This window comes from Gorilla gorilla, chromosome 17 (assembly GCF_029281585.2).
Source record: "Gorilla gorilla gorilla isolate KB3781 chromosome 17, NHGRI_mGorGor1-v2.1_pri, whole genome shotgun sequence".
In the NCBI taxonomy this organism is placed as follows: domain Eukaryota; kingdom Metazoa; phylum Chordata; class Mammalia; order Primates; family Hominidae; genus Gorilla; species Gorilla gorilla.
The window spans coordinates 54,005,464-54,024,446 of record NC_073241.2 but is presented as its reverse complement, the minus strand read 5'-3'; the positions used below and the strand labels follow the sequence as shown (position 1 = coordinate 54,024,446).

Below are 18,983 nucleotides of genomic sequence, written 5' to 3'. Positions count from 1 at the left end.
AGGCTGGAGTGCAATGGCGCAATCTCGACTCACTGCAACCTCCGCCTCCAAGGCTCAAGTGATTCTCCTCCCTCAGCCTCCTGAGTAGCTGGGATTACAGGCATGTGCCACCGCACCCAGCCAATTTTTGTATTTTTAGTAGTGACAGGGTTTCACCATGCTGCCCAGGCCAGTCTTGAACTCCTGACCTCAGGTGATCCACCTGCCTCGGCCTCCCAAAGTGCTGGGATTACAGGCATGAGCCACCATGCCCCACCAGCATGGTTACCTTTTAAGAAGCCCCAAGGAGCTATCCAGACACATTTACCATTGGATCCTGTTATGAACTGAATGGTGTCTCCTCAAAATTCACATGTTGAAGTCCTAACCCCCAGTACCTCAGAATGTAACTGTATTTGGAGATTGGGCCTTTACAGAGGTAATTAAGGTTAAATGAGGCCATTGAGTGGGCCCTAATTCTATATGACTGCTGCCCTTATAAGAAGAGGTGATAAGGACATAGACACACAGAGAGGGAAGACCACGTAAAGACAGTGAGAATGTGCCTGTCTGCAAGCCAAGGAGATTGGCCACACAAGAAACTAACCCTGCTGGCATCTTGATCTTGAACTTCTAGCCTCCATAACTGAGAGGAAATAAATGTCTGTTGTATAAGCCACCCAGTCTGTGGTACTTTGTTAAGGAGCTGGAGCAGACTAATACAGATCCCTTTAGAAGATGAAGACAATTAATGCATACCTGTTCTTGGGTTTGGGTTCTAGCTCTCAGCCCACAAGAAAAATCCCACTTAACACCCTGTTGCATCCATCAGGTATAAAAAAATAAAAGTATATGTCAATACTGGAGAATGCAAGAAGGAAGATGGAGCCAATAGCACAAATGTAATGGGCAGAAAAAGGAATAAGGAACTGTGAAAAAAGACTGGGGAGAGTTTTAGAACATTACAACAGTGAGACAATGGAAACATGATTGCAAATGAACCACATACTTACAACAGAGCCAAAGGGCACTAGGTGAGACTGCTGGTGGAGAACCAGGCTATGTCAGAACAGGGCAGTCCAGGTAATTTCTGGAGTGGATGAATAGGGCCTGAGTTAGGAAGGCAAATGTGTAAATCTACATGAAATATCAGAGTCACAGAAAGTAGGGCAAAATGTCACCTAATGAAACAGAAATTATACAAAATCAGCCACATTTTTTTGGGTCATGACCTGGTCCCTGTCAAAACTGGACCTATGAGTAAAGACAGAGGAGGCAGCCTGCCATGTGGAAGGATTTGAGGGACTCCCTGCCTTCTGGGTCTGAAGTTAGTCTGATCAGAAAGCTCTCCCCTGTCAACCTGTCTCACTGAAAACTTCATCCTATAAAATGTTATATGTGAATAAGTGAATTTTAACTGGGTTTAAGAAATTATGTAACCTTGCAGGGATGAAGTAGAAAGGGTAAGGTGGGCATAGCCCTTGAAGTCAGAGACACTTTATTCCAATTCTGACTCTACTTGCTGTGTGCTGTTAGGCAACTGGGAAACGCAGTATTCTCATCCGTAAAATAGAGATAGCTTATATGTGTAACTGCGGCTCAAATGCAAGCACAGCTGTATCTTCTTAAACAAGGGCTGGTTACCATAGAAGGTTGGTACATGTTAGTTCCCTGGTCCCTTTCTACTATCAAGATGGTGAGATCAGGACTTTTAAAGGACCAGGACAATGGCTAGCTAGATTTTGAAGATGAAGCAAAAGGAGAAAAAACAACCAAGAGAGGTGGAGACCTGGCAGGAGGAGGGAGATTGGGGGTCTGGGAGAGGGCCACCAAAATCAATGTTACAAGTGTTGTGTGTTTCACGATCTTGCTTAGAAAAAGGGCTTGTTGGCAGCAGACTGTCTCTTCTCTAATCCTTAGCTGAGCACTGCTAATCATCAGATTGGAGATGGATCTGAGGAGAAGAAAGCTGTTTCTGCTGATCAGTCTGGCTAGACAGGCAGGCCTTCGTGCTCAGCATGCCATGGGAAGACCACCCCCAAATCTGCACCTTGCTCTTAGAGTATGCCCTTCCCAAATAAAGAAAAGCTGCTCTCCTGCCAGTCACAGAAAAAAATAGCTGCCCTTCTCAACTAGAAATTCCTCCAAGTCCATTTGTCCTGACCTTGATCAAAGTTTCACTGCTGTGGATTGGGATATTGTGTACAGTGTCTGATAGAAAGAATTTACTCTACAGAGAAAAATTCTCAGGATAGCCACCCCTAGGACACTGATTATAAAGTCCTCATGTGACAGAGCCGGCAATTCCCGCATCCAGATGTCAAAAGCTGGTTAATTAAGATTAAGACATAGTTGCTTGAGCAAGTCCAGTCAATCTAATTCCGGTATAGTTCTTTTCCCATTGTTCATTTCTACAGAAATGTCTTTGTCTCTGTAGAGCAGCCGTAAGTAGCAGAAATAACCAGAATTTCACAATACCGTTTCTCAAGCAAGAGTGAAGAATAGCTTGTTTATTTGAAAAGAGAAGGGGACATTTTTAGAGAGGAATTAAAATGTCTTGTCTTCAAGCTATCATTTTTAAGCAAAAATATAGGCTACAACTTCAAATTGTACAAAAGGTAAAGCTGAATATTGCAATTGACCAACTGACAATGAAGAAGAATGAAAGCTCATGGCTGAATCTCATTCACAACATTTCACCAGCCCACTTGGGTAATTTGCGCCATCTCGACTCAAAAGGAAAAGTTTCCCCACCGAGTCCATCATAAATGCTGCTGCTGACATTTCCATTTCCCTCTTTGCTTGGCTATAGACTAAGGCCCAGAAAACAGTGCTTCCACAATCTGCAAATTAAGATGATTTTTCGGCATCCATAAACTTCAAGCTGAAGAGGCTATTCAAAAAGCTGTGGTAAAGGAGGCAGTAACTGTTTTATCTTTTTCCATAAAACTCTAATGCATTGGAGGGAAAATAAAGAAACCCCAGGTATAAACACTGCTATTGTAAGTTCAGTACACAACCTCTGTGATCTATCTACGACAAAGTTAAAGCTGTTGCATATGATAGTGATAAAATTCTAAACAGAACTCATGAGAGGAACAAAAACGATTCAAAAAAGGGATTTTTTAATGGGATTTATTAGCAGGACCATCCTTGGGAATTATAGTGACATACATATAAGAGTTTTGCAAAGGCAAATTGCACTATGTTGGGCATTATTCTACCTTAATTTAAAGGTAAAAGGCAAAAAACCAAAGGTCATCAGCCCAAGAGTATATTAATTTATATCTAATGTAGGGTTTTTTCCACACATGAAGAAGTCCAAAGGGGAAAAAATTATAGCTCCCACAAGAAACTTTCAGCAATAATCTTACATAATTTACAACACAAAAGGACATTTCTGTGTCCAGGAATTGTGGCTCATCAGCATTGTAAAAATGGATCTGTGCAACTCATTTGATGCAAAAGTCATATTAAAGTTTTCAGCCAACTGGCTTCTTTCACACAGCCTCTTTCTTCTATTGAAAGTCACACTCACAACAGGTAATATTTATGGGCACTCTAGTGGAAAGACAAATACATGAACTTTGGGTGCAGGAGGTCAAACTGAAAGGACAAGCTCAGTTCTTCTGAGCCTCAAGAAGCACTGCTCAGTTACCTGACAAGGCCCATGCCAGCTGGGTTCTATATCTATCCTAGCACAGGCTCAGGAAAGCCCTGAACAATTTTATTATCTCATGCCTTCCAAAGGGAGAAAGAGCCTGCTTTCCTATTTCATGATAATTGGATGAAGAAATGTGGGTGGGAACACAATTCATTTCAGAGTTTGATGAATTATTTACCAATTAAGGAGATGAACACAGGAAGGGGAGGGCTACATAACTTTGATATGAATGTTCTTTTATTATATTATTTATACACATGAAATTGTTGCTTTTATTAACTAAGAGGTTAATCACTTGAATGGGATGCTTTGCATCCCTTCCAATCCCATACACAGGCAAATTGGCTAATTTTATGTTAGGAAAATAACCTGGCAATTTTTCTAGTACTTATCTGTGTGGTGCAGTTTAATAACATTTTATAATATGAAAAATGAATAAACTAGCCAGGCTGCTGGTGTTGCAAAGCCACCCGTTGTAGTGGTGAGGGAAAAGGGAAGCGTACATAGGATTCTGGTAAAAAATGGATTTCAAGAACATTACCTTTTTCTGCTTTTCAGGTGGCAACATGAAAGTCTATGTTATGTGGAATCAAAGCACAGACTGCAGGGTTTGAAAATGTGACTGGAGACCCAGCCTTGCCACTCAGTGTGTATTTTGGGCAAGTCATGTGCCTCCTAAGTCTTATCTTCATTTGTGAAATAAGGATTCATTCATTCATTCATTCATCCATTCATTCAAACATATTATGAAAACATTCTACATATTTTCATTTCACAGGATACCAGGATTGTCATGATGACAAGATTGACGAGATTCTTGTCCCCTTGAAGATTTCATTCTAGTGAAAATAACAATGCACACATAAAAAATGAATTAAGTGAATTAAATGAATTTGCACGTTGTGGTAAGTACTCTCAAGGAAATGAATAGGAACAATTGGAAAATAACAGTGAGACCTACCCTTTTTATTGTAATAAACACACTGACATGAGATCTACCCTCTTAACAAATTTTAAGCATACAGTACAGTGTCACTGACCATAGGTACAGTGTTGTACAGCAGATCTCTAGAGCTTATTCACCTTGCTTAGCTGAGACTAAGAGATAGAAAGGAATAAGCAATTTGTAGGCCAACAGAAGGGAATTCCACAGGTAACAGCAACAGCAAAGCCCCTCATGCCTGAAAGACTTGATTTGTTCTAGCAACTGAGAGATGGTTAGTGTTGTCAGGGCCAGACAGGTAAGAGATGAAGCTGGAGAGATAGGAGAATCCAGGTCACACAGGACCTTGTAGGCCACAGTAAGAAATTTATTCTAAGTTTCAATGTGGAGCCATTAAGGGTATAAACAAGATCTTATTCATATTTTTTGAAGATCTTTCTGGTTATTATGCAGAGTCAGTTGAAAAGACACAAGAGAGATGGAGAGAACACTGGGGGCCACTGCAGTAATCTAAACGATGGGTAGTGGTGGCGTTGACTAGAATGTTGACAATGAAGATGGAGACGGGCGGAGAGAGACAAGCTATGTTCTGGAGGTAGAATCATCAAGACTTTGTGATGAAAAGATTATGTCTCATTAGATTTCCCATGAAATAAGAGAGAAGTTTATGATGACAGTGACTGAAGTAACAGAGACCAGGCTGGTGCTACAGGTGACACAAGACTGGAAAAAATCCAGGTTTAAGAAATATTCACAAGTTCACCCCAGGCCTGATTTTGAAGCATCTTTTGAGACATCCAAGTGGATGTGTCAAGGAGGGCAGTTAGACAGGTAAGTGTGAGCCCAGATAAGAAGTATGAGTTAGGAATGTAAATTTGGGAGTTGTCAGATTAGCAAGAATATATTAGTAATGTGCTCCTTACACACCTTTCAAGAGTTTTTGTTTTGTTTTGTTTTGTTTTTTTAATCTTGCAAGCTGCCCATCTCACTGAGAGAAGTTAAGTTATGCTACAGTAACAAAAACCGGAAAACACCAGTAGCTGGAAACAATAGAGGTTGATTTCTTGTTCATGCTACCTGCCTGCCTAGGGCTCTGCTCTAAATCTCTGCTATCATCACTATGTCCAAGGCTGACAGAGCTGCCAAGTTTAGAGAATTGTCAGCCATAGTACCTGTGATGTAACTTAGTGGGACACAGGGTGCCCAGATATCTGGTTAAACATTATTCTGGGTGTGTCTGTGAGGGCATTTCCTGAAGAGATTAGCATTTGAATCTGTAGACTGAGTAAAGCCGATTGCCCTCCACAATGTGGGTGGGCTTCATGAAATCCACTGAAGACCCGAATAGAACAAAGTCTGAGTAAAGGAACATTTGCGCGCTTGCTGGCTCATTATTTTTGAGTTGGAACATCAGTCTTCTGCCACCTTTGGCCTCTGGCTCAGACTGGAATTTACACTGTCAGCTCTCCTGATTCTCAGGCCTTCAGACTCAGACCAGAACTAAACCATCAGCTTTTCTGGGCCTCCAACTTGCCAGCAGCAGATCTTGGGACTTGTCAGCCTCTTTAGCTGCATGAGCCAATTCCTTATAATAAACCACTTTATGTTATATGTGTATTTTATATACAAAACACTATATGTGTGGGGGGGAGGGCTAGGGAGAGAGACAGAAAGATGCTTCTGTTTCCCTGGAGAATGCAGACTAATACAAATTTAGGTACCAAGAATGATTCTAGAGGAACAGAGTTTTAAGGATGAGTTTTCTAAATTTGTTATAGAGTTTCTGGAATTGGCTCTCTAATTCAATTAGATCTAAAGATACTAGTAACTCTATTTCAAGTAGTAAAGAGTGCAATGATAGGCCATAGAGTGATCAGGTAATAGGGACACAAAATATCATCATTGGATACTCCTAATTAACCATTTATAAGAATAAGGAGTTGGGTGACTGTGTATATGATACTTTTGAACATTTTTGGAAAACTAATTAATATTATTATTAAATTGGCTGATTGCTGCTAATATTACTGAACAAAGTGGTGAAAGACAAAGATGAGTTCAGGGACTTGAATTTCCAGCTCAAGCATAAATAATCTGAAGAGATCTATGTGTGCTCTGAAGGAGACCCTTATCTCCTGTAGCCACAGGGCTGAGATTGCTGAAAATCAAATGCAGAATCTCATCTTGTGGCTGGCTGAATCACAATACAAATGTAACTCACATCTTAACAGGGTATCTATTGTTAGAGTAAGACCATTGATAAGGAAAGAATGAGGTTCTGTAAGTAGGAATGGGGACATGTGAGAAGACCCTGATGAAGGTGGGGATATTGAGCCCTTAAATTGTGATGAGTCTTTTTTGCCAGTGAAAGAGGCTTTCCCACCACCAGTAGAAGTGACCTCCTCATCCCCAGTAGAAGCACCCTCACTGGTAGGGGGATAGTGGCTTCTCCAATCTCATCTGAGGGGAGTAACCCCTCATTGCCCAAGGAAACTATAATGGCCTCCTCTGAGGCAGTTGCCATGGAAGACAATACTGATTCTCCTCAGGACCCACCTCTACTACCTGTCCTTGATTCTTGACCTATAAATAGACTCAAGTCACAAAAGGCCCCTGCAGGTGAGGTAAAAATTGTGACCCATGAGGAGATGTGCTATACTCCAGAACTACTTGAGTTTTCTAATTTATACAACCAGAAATCTGGGTTAATATGTGGAAATGGATATTAAAGGTGTGGGATAATGGTGGAAGGAATGTTAAATTAGATCAGTCTGAATTTATTGACAAGAGTCCACCAAGCAGAGATTCTGCATTTAATGTTGCAGCTCAGGGAGTTAGATGGGCCTCCAATAAGACATCTTTCACCACTATTGTGAGAAGTAAATTTGTGACAGGAAACATAGCATCCTTGTTGAGTTCTGCAATCACTTCTCTGTAGGTCAAAACTGATAATATGGACTGCAGACAGAGTTGGGAAATCTAAATGCAATGGGATGGGGTGGCAAAGGCCAAGTGGCAGCACTCAATTGCCAGAGGCAAAGCGGGTGTGGTAACTGTAATAGTAGAGTCAAAGCAGCAATCAGAATAGTCTGACTTACTCAGATCTATGGTGTTAGCTAATTAATGACAGTGTTCCTAAATGTGAAATAGATAGATGCCCACTAAATTCTTACTTGATCTGTATAAGCAGAAAAGTTCTAGATCAAGTGAACAAACGTCTAACTCAAATCACAGTAAAAAGAGAGTCATAGCCTCCCAATCAACTACCAGACTTGAGCCAGTTTTTAGACCCAGAACCCTTTGAATAAATGGAAGGTTGAGTCCCCTCAAGGAAGGACCCAAGTACACTACCAAAAATGTGTACTGTTAATCTTTCTCCCAGCAGGATTCTGTAAGTAGGAATGGGGACATTCCTATTGCCTTTTACTAGGGTAACTGTACATTGGGAAAATAAAAGAAATAATCAGGCCTTTCAGGGACTACTGAACACTGTTTCTGAACTGATACTGATTCCAGAAAATTCAAAATGTCACTGTGGCTCTCTAGTTAGAACAGGAGCTTATGGAGGTCAGGTGATAAATGAAGTTTTAGCTCAGGTCCATCCCACAGTGGATCCAGTGAGTCCCTAAACCTATCCTGTGGCCTTTCCTCAGTTTCAGAATGCATAATTGGAGTAGATCTACTCAGCAGGTGGCAAAATCCCCACACTGACTCCATGACTTGTAAAGTAGGGGCTGTTGTGATGGGAAATGCCAAGTGGAAGCCACTGGAACTACCTCTACATAGAAAAATAGTAAACCAAATGCAATTCAAATGCAGTATCCCTTATGCAAAATGCTTGGGACCAGAAGAGTTTTTTACTTGGGATGTATTTTTAATTTTGGAATATTTGCATTATACATACTGGTTCAGCATCCCAAATTTGAAAATCTAAAATTTAAAATGCTCCAATGAGCATTTCCTTGGAGCATCAAGTCAGTTTAAGGTTTAGATTTTGGAGCATTTTGGATTTCGGATTTGAGATACTCAACCTGCACTGCATTCCTGGAAGAATTACAGAGATTAGTGCACCATCAAGGGCTTGAAAGATCAGAGGTGATGTGATCATTAATTTTATGTGTCAACTTGAGTGAGACATGAGGAGTCCAGATATTTCATTAAACATTATTCTGGGTGTGTCTGTGAGAGCATTTCCAGAAGAGATTAGCATTTGAGTTGGTAGACTGAATAAAGTTGATTGCCCTTCCCAATGTGGGTGGGCAGGAGCCAATACACTGGGGTCCTGTGTAGACCAAAAGGCAGAGGAATGGAGAATTCATTCTGCATGACTGATTGAGCAGAGACCTGGATATTCTCTTGCCTTTGGACTAGGACTTCACCACTGACACTCCCAGTTCTCAGGCCTTTAGACTTGAACTGGAATATAAACCATTGGCTCTCTGGTTTTCAGGCATTTGGACTCTGACAGGAACTACACCATCAGCTTTTCTGGGTCCCCTGTGTGCAGATGGCAGATTATGGGATTTATCAGCCCTCGTAATTGTATGAGCCAATACCTTGTAATAAACATGTATATAGATATACAGATGTAGATGTAGATATATAGATAGAGATATCATATTGGCTCTGTTTCTCTGGAGAACCCAGACAGATAGTGATTCCCACCACATCCCCATTCAACTCACCTATCTGGCCTATGCCGAAGACAGATGTGTCCTGGAGAATGACAGTGGATTACTGCAAGCTTAACCAGGTGTTAACTTCAAGTGCAGCTGCTGCACCAGATGTGGTGTCATTGCTTGAGCAAATTAACACATCCCCTGGTACTTGGTATGCAGCTATTGATCTGGCAAATGCCTTCTTCTCCATACCTGTTTATAAGGCCCACCAGTAGCAGTTTGCTTTCAGCTGACAAGGCCAGCAATATACCTTGTCCTATCTCAGGAGTATATCAACACTCTACCCTATGTCATAATTTAGCTCACAAGGATCATGATTGCCTTTACTTTCCACAAGATGTCACACCAGTCTATTACATGGATGACAATATGCTGATTGGACCTAGTGAACAAAAAGTAGCAACTACTCTAGACTTATTGGTAAGACATTTGCATGTTCAGACGGTGGGAAAAAATATGACAAAAATTCAGGGGACTTCCACCTCAGTGCAATTCGTATGAGTTCAATGGTGTGCAGTATGTCAAGACATCCCTTCTAAAGTGAAGGATAAGTTGTTGCAGTTGACCTCCCCTACAACCAAAAAAAAAAAAAAAAAGTCAAAATGCCAAGTGGGTCTCTTTGGACGTTTTGAGACAACACATTCCTCATTTGAGTATCTTACTCCACCCCATTCATTGAATGACCCAAAACCTACCAATTTTGAATGAGGCTAAGAATAAGAGAAGGCTCAGCAAAAGGTCCAGGCTGCTGTGCAAGCTGCTCAGACACTTGAGCCATATGATCCAGCAGATCCAATGGTGTTTGAGGTGCCAGTGGTAAATGGAGATGCTGTTTGGAGCATTAGACAGGCCCCTATAGGTGAACTGTAGTTCAGGCCCTCAGGATTTTGGAACAAAACACTGCCATCCTCTGTGGATAACTACTCTCCTTTTGAGAAACAGTTCTTGATCTACTACTGGCCCTTAGTAGAAACTAAATGCTTAAACATGGGCCACCAGGTTACTAGGCAACCTGAGCTACCCATCATGAACTGAATTTCATCTGACACACCAAGTCATACAGTTGGACACACACAGCAGAACTCCACCATCAAACAGAAGTGGTATATACACAATCAGGCCTGAACAGGCCCTGAAGGCACAAGTAAGTGACATGAAGATGTGGTCCAAATGCCCATGGTGCCCACTCCTGCTACATTGCCTTCTCTCTCCCAGCCTGCACTTACACTCTCATGGGGAGTTCCCAAGAATCAGTTGATGGAGAAAGAGAAGACTTGGCTTAGGCCTGGTTTACAGATGGCTCTGCATGATATGCAGGTCCCACCTGGAAGTGGACAGTTCCACCACTATAGCCCCTTCCTAAGATATCCCTGAAGGACAGTGGTGAAGAGAAATCCTCCTGGTGGGCAGAACTTTGAGCAATGTACCTGGCTGCATATTTTGCTTGGAAGGAGAAATCGCAAGACATGTAATTATATACTGATTCATGGGCTATAGCCAATGATTTTACTGGATGGTTAGGGACTTAAAAGGAACATGATTTGCAAGTTGGTGACAATGGTATCTGGGAAAGAGGTATGTAGATAGACCTCTCTGAATGCACAAAAAATGTAAATATATTTGTATCTCATGTGAATGCTCATCAAAAAGTGACCTCAGCAGAGGAGGATTTTAATAGTCAAGTGGATAGGATGACCCATTTTGTGGATACTAGTCAGTCTACTTTCCCAGCCATCCTATTCATGACCCAATAAGGCATGAACAAAGCGGCCATGGTGGCAGTGATGTAGGTTATCCCTGGGCTCAGCAAACATGACTTTCACTCACTAAGGCCAATCAAGCTACAGCTACTGCTGAGTGTCCAATCTGCCAACAGCAGAGACCAATACTGAGTCCACAATATAAGCACCATTCCCTGGTGTGGTCAGACAGCTACCTGGAGGCCAGTTGATATCACTGCAACACTTCCATCATGGAAGAGCTTACATGTGTTCTTATTGGAATAGACACTGACTCTGGATATGGGTTTTCCTTCCCTGCACACAATGCTTCTACCAAAAAGGCTTATGGAGTGCCTTATCTATCATCATTGTATTCCATACATCATAGCTTCTGGTTGAAGAACTCACTTCACAGCAACTAATATGCAGCGATGAGCCCAGGGCCCATGGTCATGGAATTCATGGCCTTACCTTATTCTCTACCATCCTGAAGCAGCTGGTTTAATAGAATGGTAAAATAGTCTTTCGAAGACTCAGTTATACCAGCTATGTGGCAATACCATGCAGGGTTGGGGAAAGATTCTCCTGAAGGCTGCATGCTCTGAATATATGGTGCTGTTTCTCCCAAAGCGAGGATTCACAGGTTCAGGAACGAAGGGGCAGAAATGGGAGTGGCACCACTCACTATTAACCTTAGTGACCCACTAGTAAAATGCTCTGCTAGCCTAGGGGTCTTAGTTCCAAAGGAAGGAACACTTCTAAAAGGAGACAAAACACTGACTCCATTGAACTGAAAATTCACACTGCCACTGGCCACTTGGAACTCTGCATGCCTTTGAATCAATAAGCAAAGAAGAAACTGACTGTGGTGGCTGGTGTGATTGATCCTGACTAACATGGGTCAGTTGGGCAGCTACTATATAATGGAGGTAAATAAGAGTATGTCTGGAATATAGGAGATCCCTGAAGGCATCTCTTAGTATCACCATGCCCTGAGATTAAGGTCAATAGAAAACACAACAACCCAGATCCTTCAGGAATAAGGGTTTGGGTAGCTCCATCAGATGAAACACCATGACTAACCGAGGCATTTGCAGAGGGCAAAGCAATACAGAATGGGTAGTGGAAGAAGATAGTTACAAGCAGCAGCTACGACCACATAACCAGTTGCAGAAATGAGGACTGTAATTTTCATGAGTATTTCTTTTTATTTTGTTGTGAATATATATAAATATATATATGTGTGTGTGTGTGTATGTGTACTGAGTAAAAATCTTTTTCTTTCCTCTCTTATTCCCTTATCGTGTAGCGTAAGCTGTACTGATTTTATATCATAACATTTAAGTATTGTTAATTATATGTAACACTATTTCATGAATGGGATATCAAGGAGAAGGGTAAACATCTCTCAAGGATTTTACGTCTTATTCTGGGGAAGAGGTTACTGTGTTTTCAGTTGTATGCAGGATAGTTGTATCATGTTGGGTGGAATTATAGCCTTGTTATTGTCTTTATTTGGAAATTAAGCATGGTTTAAGAAGATTCATGTGGGTGCCAAGTTGGCAAGGGATGGATTGTATGTGTCGACTTGACTGGGCCTGGATGCCCAGATATGTTGTCAAACATTATTCAGGGGGTATCTGTGAGAATGTTTCTAAGTGAGATTAATGTTTGAGCTAGTAGACTGGGTAAAGCAGACTGTCCTCCCCAGTGTGAGTGTGCCTCATCTAATCTGAGCCCTCAGTAGATAGATAGCCCTAGATAAGAGCAAAAGTCTGAGTAAGGGAGCCTTTGCCCTCTCTCTGCCTGATTGTCCTTTTTTTTTTTTTTTTTTTTTGAGACAGAGTTTTGCTCTTGTTGCCCAGGCTGGAGCACAATGGCACAATCTCAGCTCACTGCAACCTCTGCCTCCTGGGTTCAAGCAATTCTCCTGCCTCAGCCTCCTGAGTAGCTGGGATTACAGGCGCCCGCCATCATGCCCAGCTAATTTTTTTTTTTGTATTATTAGTAGAGATGGGGTTTCAGTATGTTGGCCAGGCTGGTCTCAAACTCCTGATCTTAAGTGATCCACCCACCTCAGCCTCCCAAAGGGCTGAGTTTACAGGTGTGAGCCACTGCGCCTGGTCCCTCATTGTCTTTAACCTGGGACATTAGTCTTTTGTCCTTGGCCTTAAACTACAACTTAGACTCCAACTTAGACTCCAACTTATGCCATTGGCTTTCCTCATCCTCAGGCTTTCAGACTCAGGCTGGAACATACATCATCATCTCTCCTGGGTCTCCAGCTTGCCAACCAGAGATCTTGGGACTTCTCAGCCTCTATAACTGTGTGAACCAATTCCTTACAATATATATGTTTCTCTGAAAAACCCAGGGTGATACAATAGCAAAGGGAAAATTGAACCTGGAAGAGTCTCATGTTGACCTTAATGCTCTAGCAAAGAAGTGACACATGTTGCTTATCTTTTCAGCTCATTGGCCAAACCTAGTCACATGATACCATCAAAAAGGGAGAGGAAATACACTATCATGTATATACTTGGAATGAGGAGAGATGAGAACATTTGGTAAACAGCACTAATAGGCATCATATTAAGGAAATGCTACCCTCTTGAAGGCAGAAGGTGCTGTGGAGCTGATGGTTCTCAGCTCTGCCAACTTTTGGGTCCCACTTTGTGTTTCCTAGTGCAGTGTGCTGATGCATTATAACAAAATCTTAAATAAGGAAAATAAAAATGGTAAGTAACAGGGTAAATTTTAGAAGAGTATTTTTTTAAGGTAGGTTCAAGGCCCTAGAATGAATGTGATGAGGGTGCTGTGACACACAAAGCAGATCATTAAACATTTAGTAACCAGTGGTTATTGGGGCCTTGGTTTAACATCCTCATTTAGGAGACAGCTGCACTTGCCTGTATTGATTGAGATGGTGTGTGCTAACAAAAGCTGAAACCTTCAGATTTAATGAAGGCAAGGAGTCATCCTTGGGCAGAAAGCAACTATCGAACTGATTATGGTAGACAAACCCAAAGTTTGATTAATTCCATGGAGCATTGTGTCCAGAAAGAAACTCACTATAGTTTATATAAATCAACTCAATCAGGATCAGAGAAATCTGGTAAATTCCAGTTGACTGGTGGATAGAATGACTCAGATAGGCAGTCAGAAGGATCACAAATAATTACTGAACAAGATTCTCTCAAGCTCCTTCCTGTTACTACATTAAATGTTTAAGGAGTCCTACTTTCTCAGATCATGAGGATATTCTTAACACCTCCTCTCTAAAGCCCTTTACATTACCAGACATGTAGGCTTGGCCCCTAGAAGATTGTAGCTCTCACAAAGTCTATTCCACCTTGAGCCAGATGCTATGAAAAGCTAAAGCTCAAAGGCCACAGCCTTCACCCTCAACCCACTGTTTAACATTGCAGACCATACTCTATTTTCAATTACGTGTATTTCATTAGTTTGCTTATTGATCTTTTGCAAATAATCCAAGTTTTAACTTGCGTATGCAGGTAGGGTAGGAGGCAGGCAAGCTGTGGGTCTGTGGAAAGTAAGGGGGCCAGGAGGGCAGGTCGGTAGGGCTGATCTAGGAGGCAAAGTGCATGAGAGAATTATTAGGACTGCTGATCACTCAGCAAATGGATGCTGACTCCGGAGGATATTTGTGTATAGCACAAAGATAAAGGCCACACATAGAGGTGGGAATGAGGAGTAGCAAGAAGCTCTGATGCACTGGATGGAAGGGGTGTGAGAAAGAGAAGGGTGGAGAGATGAGATGGAGCTGAGGGCAGAGCACTTTGATGACTATCGAAAAACTTTGGTACTCACTTCTTTAGGCACAGGGAAGTCATACAACTATTTTTAGCTGGAGGGTAACTTGAGAAAGTGTTGAGTTTTTGTTTTTGTTGTTGGGTTTTTTTTTTTTTTGGCTTTGTTTTCTTTTGTTTGTTTGTTTTTTGAGACGGAGTTTCTTTCGCTCTTGTTGCCCAGGCTGGAGTGCAATGGTGCAATCTTGGCTCACTGCAACCTCTGCCTCCCGGGTTCAACCAATTCTCCTGCCTCAGCCTCCCGAGTAGCTGGGATTACAGGTGCACACCACCATGCCCAGCTAATTTTTGTATTTTCAGTAGAGACGAAGTTTCAGCATGTTGGCCAGGCTGGTCTTGAACTCCTGACCTCAGGTGATCCACTCACCTCGGCCTCCCAAAGTGCTGGGATTACAGGCATGAGCCATTGCACCCAGCCAAAATTGAGGCAATGCTTGGGGTTGGCATGGACTGAAAGAAGGAGCAACCCTGGAAAGGACCTCAGTTATGAGGCTATTGTAGGGACCCACACAATCATTCTTTCAAACTGGTTTCTAATGACAGCCCCCAAACCATCAGGGACAGATGACCGTACCCACACAACATGTCCATTATTTTCTCCAGGGTGAAAACTTTCTTTTTCTTTCTCTTAGCATCATAATTGAAATGATGATAGTAACTCATTTCCTCCACACTTCTCTCCTTTGTTATAGACACTTCTAGTACTAAAAGAGTAGGAAACCAATCTTAGGCTTTTCTTATTGTTATCTGATTCCACTAGATCCTGCCTAAGAAGAGCAACTTTATTCATATCTGTTCTACATATGTCTATGTCGTATACCAGACACTGCTTGTGAGGCATACAAAGAAAATTCCTGAATTGCTGCTGAAGAATGCTCAGAGGTAACTTGTGAAATAAACAAATAAGCTGTACCATTAAAGGTAACAGGAGGAACGGAGCAATGTGGGCTGCCTGGTCCCCTCCTCAGTCTAAGGCACATAACTCCATGAAATAAGGTGGCTACACTGGAGAAAATCACATCCACACTGAGTCTAGAAAAAGGAAAAAAGGAAACACTAAAAGATTATCCTGGGTTGGCAGGGCACGGTGGCTCACGCCTGTAATCCCAACATTTTGGGAGGCCAAGGTGGGCGGATCACGAGGTCAGGAGATCAAGACCAACCTGGCTAACACGGTGAAACCCGATCTCTACTAAAAATATAAAAATTTAGCTGGGTGTGGTGGCAGGCACCTGTAGTCCCAGCTACTCAGGAGGCTGAGGCAGAATGGCATGAACCCCAGAGGCGGAGCTTGCAGTGAGCCGAGATGGCGCCACTACACTCCAGCCTGCATGACAGCAAGACTCTGTAAAAAAAAAAAAAAAAAAAAAAAAAATTATCCTGGGTTAGTAGAGAAACTGAGCTTTAAGAAAAAGGAAGCTGCTACGTTGAAAGATTAAACAAGGAAAACTAAGTTCTAACGTGGACACAGAAAGGTCTTGGCAGGGAAAAGAAATGAAGATTGAGGTGCATCGCCAAGGGGCATCTTTCTGGGTTACAAGAAGCAAAAACAAATGCAATGCCTGTTTCTTAAGCATTTGTCTTGTGCCAAGTGCTCCACGTGGCTCCTCTCATTTCATCCTCTGCACAGTACCATGAAATATGAATCTGAGTTAGTATCCCCATTCTGCAGATGAAGAAACTGAGGCTTATCTAAGGACACACAGCTAATAAACAGTTGGTTACAGATTCCACCCAACTGTTGAGCTCCAGAGCTTATGGATTTAAGCACCACACTTACACTGTCTCCACAATCCTAATCGTAAAGTCTCAGAATCAGGTCCAATGATCCATCTCTTGCAGCATAGCTATGTCTAAATTACATTTCCGTGTACTTCCCAAACATCTACATGGATATTCTGTAAGTACTTCTTTTTGAAAATGTCCAAAAACATCCCTTTATCTTCTACCACCCAATGCATATCTCTTCCTGCATTCTCTAGTTCAATAAAGGTATCATCTTTCTCCCAGTAAACTATCTTTAATCAGGGGATTTCTCAATATACAGGCCGTGGCTAAATCTTGTCTGGCCTTCTTTTGAGATATTTCATATGATTCTAAAGTCACTTTCTATTATAGCTGGCCTATCCCTGTCCTCTCCTCCTGCAATCCACTACCCACCTGCCTCACACTGCCAGTGTGGCTATTTTTCTTTGACACCAATGAAGGAGACCCTCAGTGATAAGTCAGTTAAGCCTGCAGACTCTGGAATCAGATAACCAGGGTTCAAATCCAGGTTTCCATATTTACCAACGGTGTGACTTCAGCAGTAACTGAAATTTCCTTAGTTTCAGTTCCTAAACACATTAAATTGGGATAATGATAGTACCTATCTCATAAAGTCATTGGAAAAATTAAATGAGACACTTCCGCCTCAGACACAGGAGGAGGCCCCTGTGAAATGTCATCAAGATCGTTGAAGTCAATGACGGGGTTTCTTCCCTGATCAAAAGCCTCTGTTGACTCCATTCTGCTTACAAAGTGAAGTTGAAAGAAACGTTCATCATGATATTCAAATCCCAAAAGAAAATTGCCTTAATCTACCTTTCTAGATTTCTTCTCTTGTATCCAAGCTCTCTTCCCCAGCTATGCTATGCTCTAACCAGAGACCAGTCACAACTCAGCAGCCTCCTAACTCTGCCCGTTCTCCTTCCACACCTTTGCTCAAGGTGTTCCTTGTGCCTAGAACAGCCTTCACCCGTATCAGCGATCAAATCTGACCCTTGGGCCTAAACATCACCTTCTCTGTGAGGCATTTGAATATCCCTTCTTCCAAACACCTTAATGGTTTCTCATAGGGCTCTATTTTACCTGTGCCTGCATCACTAGATTGCAGGTAGCCTTATTGAATGCGCTCTATCTCCCATGACCATCTTTTTGCAGTATTATACTGTGCTGGCTGTAAAGGAAACCTTCATTCTGCACCTGTCCATCCTCAACTCTCCTGTGCCAGGCACCTCTTACTCTGTACCCATAGTCACTCCCACCACTACACTTTTCCCTGTGAACAGCAGCATTCGGAGTGATTCTCTAACTCTCCCCTAATGCCAACTATCTTCCTTCTCAAATACACCTGGTCAACACTGCCCATGCCTTAGAAGGTGGTAGAGCCAGTACTAGCATAGGATGACAAATGACTTGCACCAGCCCTAATCAAGACTAAATTATCTAACACGGGATTTTCCCCATCCACACCGTAGGTTTTTAAGAAATGAAATTGAAATATAGCAGTTGTTCTCAAACCTGTCTGCACATTGAAATCACTCAGGAAGCTGTATTAGTTTCCTAGGCTTCCACAACAACATACTATTAACTGGATGGCTTAAAACAACAGAAATTCAGTGTCTCACCATTCTGGAGGATAGAAGTCTGAAATCAAGATGTCAGCAAGGCCATGGCTCCCTCTGAAACCTTTAGGGGAGGATCCTTCCTTGTCTGCTCCTAGCTTCTGGTGGTTTGCCAGCAATCTTGTACATTTCTTGGCTTGCAGATGCATGACTCCAATCTCTGTCTTCATCATCCCATGGCATTCTCCCATGAAGCTTTAAGGAATTCTAATGCTTCAAGGGCATGCATGACGTGGCAAAGAAGATTGAGATGGAGACTAGAAAAATAGGGGAAAGCAGGAGAAGATGGGAAGTTGGAAGCCAAAGAAAATTGCCTTCACCTACCATTCTGGACTTCTTTTCTTTTGTGTACACTCTCTTCTCCAGCTATGCTGTGCTCTAATCAGAGGCCAATCACAACTCACCAGGCCCCAACTTCTCACGGCCATCTGCTTATAAGGACACCAGTCATATTGATTAAGGGCACACTCTACTCCAATATGACTTCATTTAACTTCAGCAGTTACATCTTGCAATGACCTATTTAGGAATAAGGTCACATTCTTAAGTATCAAGGTTGAGGGTGTCAACATATCTTTTTGGGGGGACCCAACTCAACCCATAAATGAAGTTTTTAAAAATGCTGTCACTAATATTCCACACACAGAGACTGTAATTTAATTGGCCTGGGGTGCATCTTGGTCTTCTGAAATTTTTTAAATTCTTTAAGCAATTCTAATATGCTAACAAGTTTTAAAACCAAGTGTCAGGGGTTCATATCAAGGGGTTTTGGCATCAGGCT

General features: G+C 42.0%; 2 long non-coding RNA genes across 2 annotated transcripts in view; both read right to left on the bottom strand.

Moving 5' to 3' along the window:
• Positions 1–18,255, bottom strand: part of LOC129528225 (uncharacterized) — a 174,365-nt gene extending 156,110 nt beyond the window's left edge. The window contains exon 1 of the long non-coding RNA XR_008673458.2: positions 18,206–18,255. This is a non-coding gene — a long non-coding RNA (uncharacterized lncRNA). The remainder of the gene's footprint in view (positions 1–18,205) is intronic.
• Positions 18,256–18,294: 39 nt separating this feature from the next.
• Positions 18,295–18,983, bottom strand: part of LOC109023964 (uncharacterized) — a 40,864-nt gene continuing 40,175 nt past the window's right edge. Inside the window, exon 3 of the long non-coding RNA XR_002003436.1 lies at positions 18,295–18,459. This is a non-coding gene — a long non-coding RNA (uncharacterized lncRNA). The remainder of the gene's footprint in view (positions 18,460–18,983) is intronic.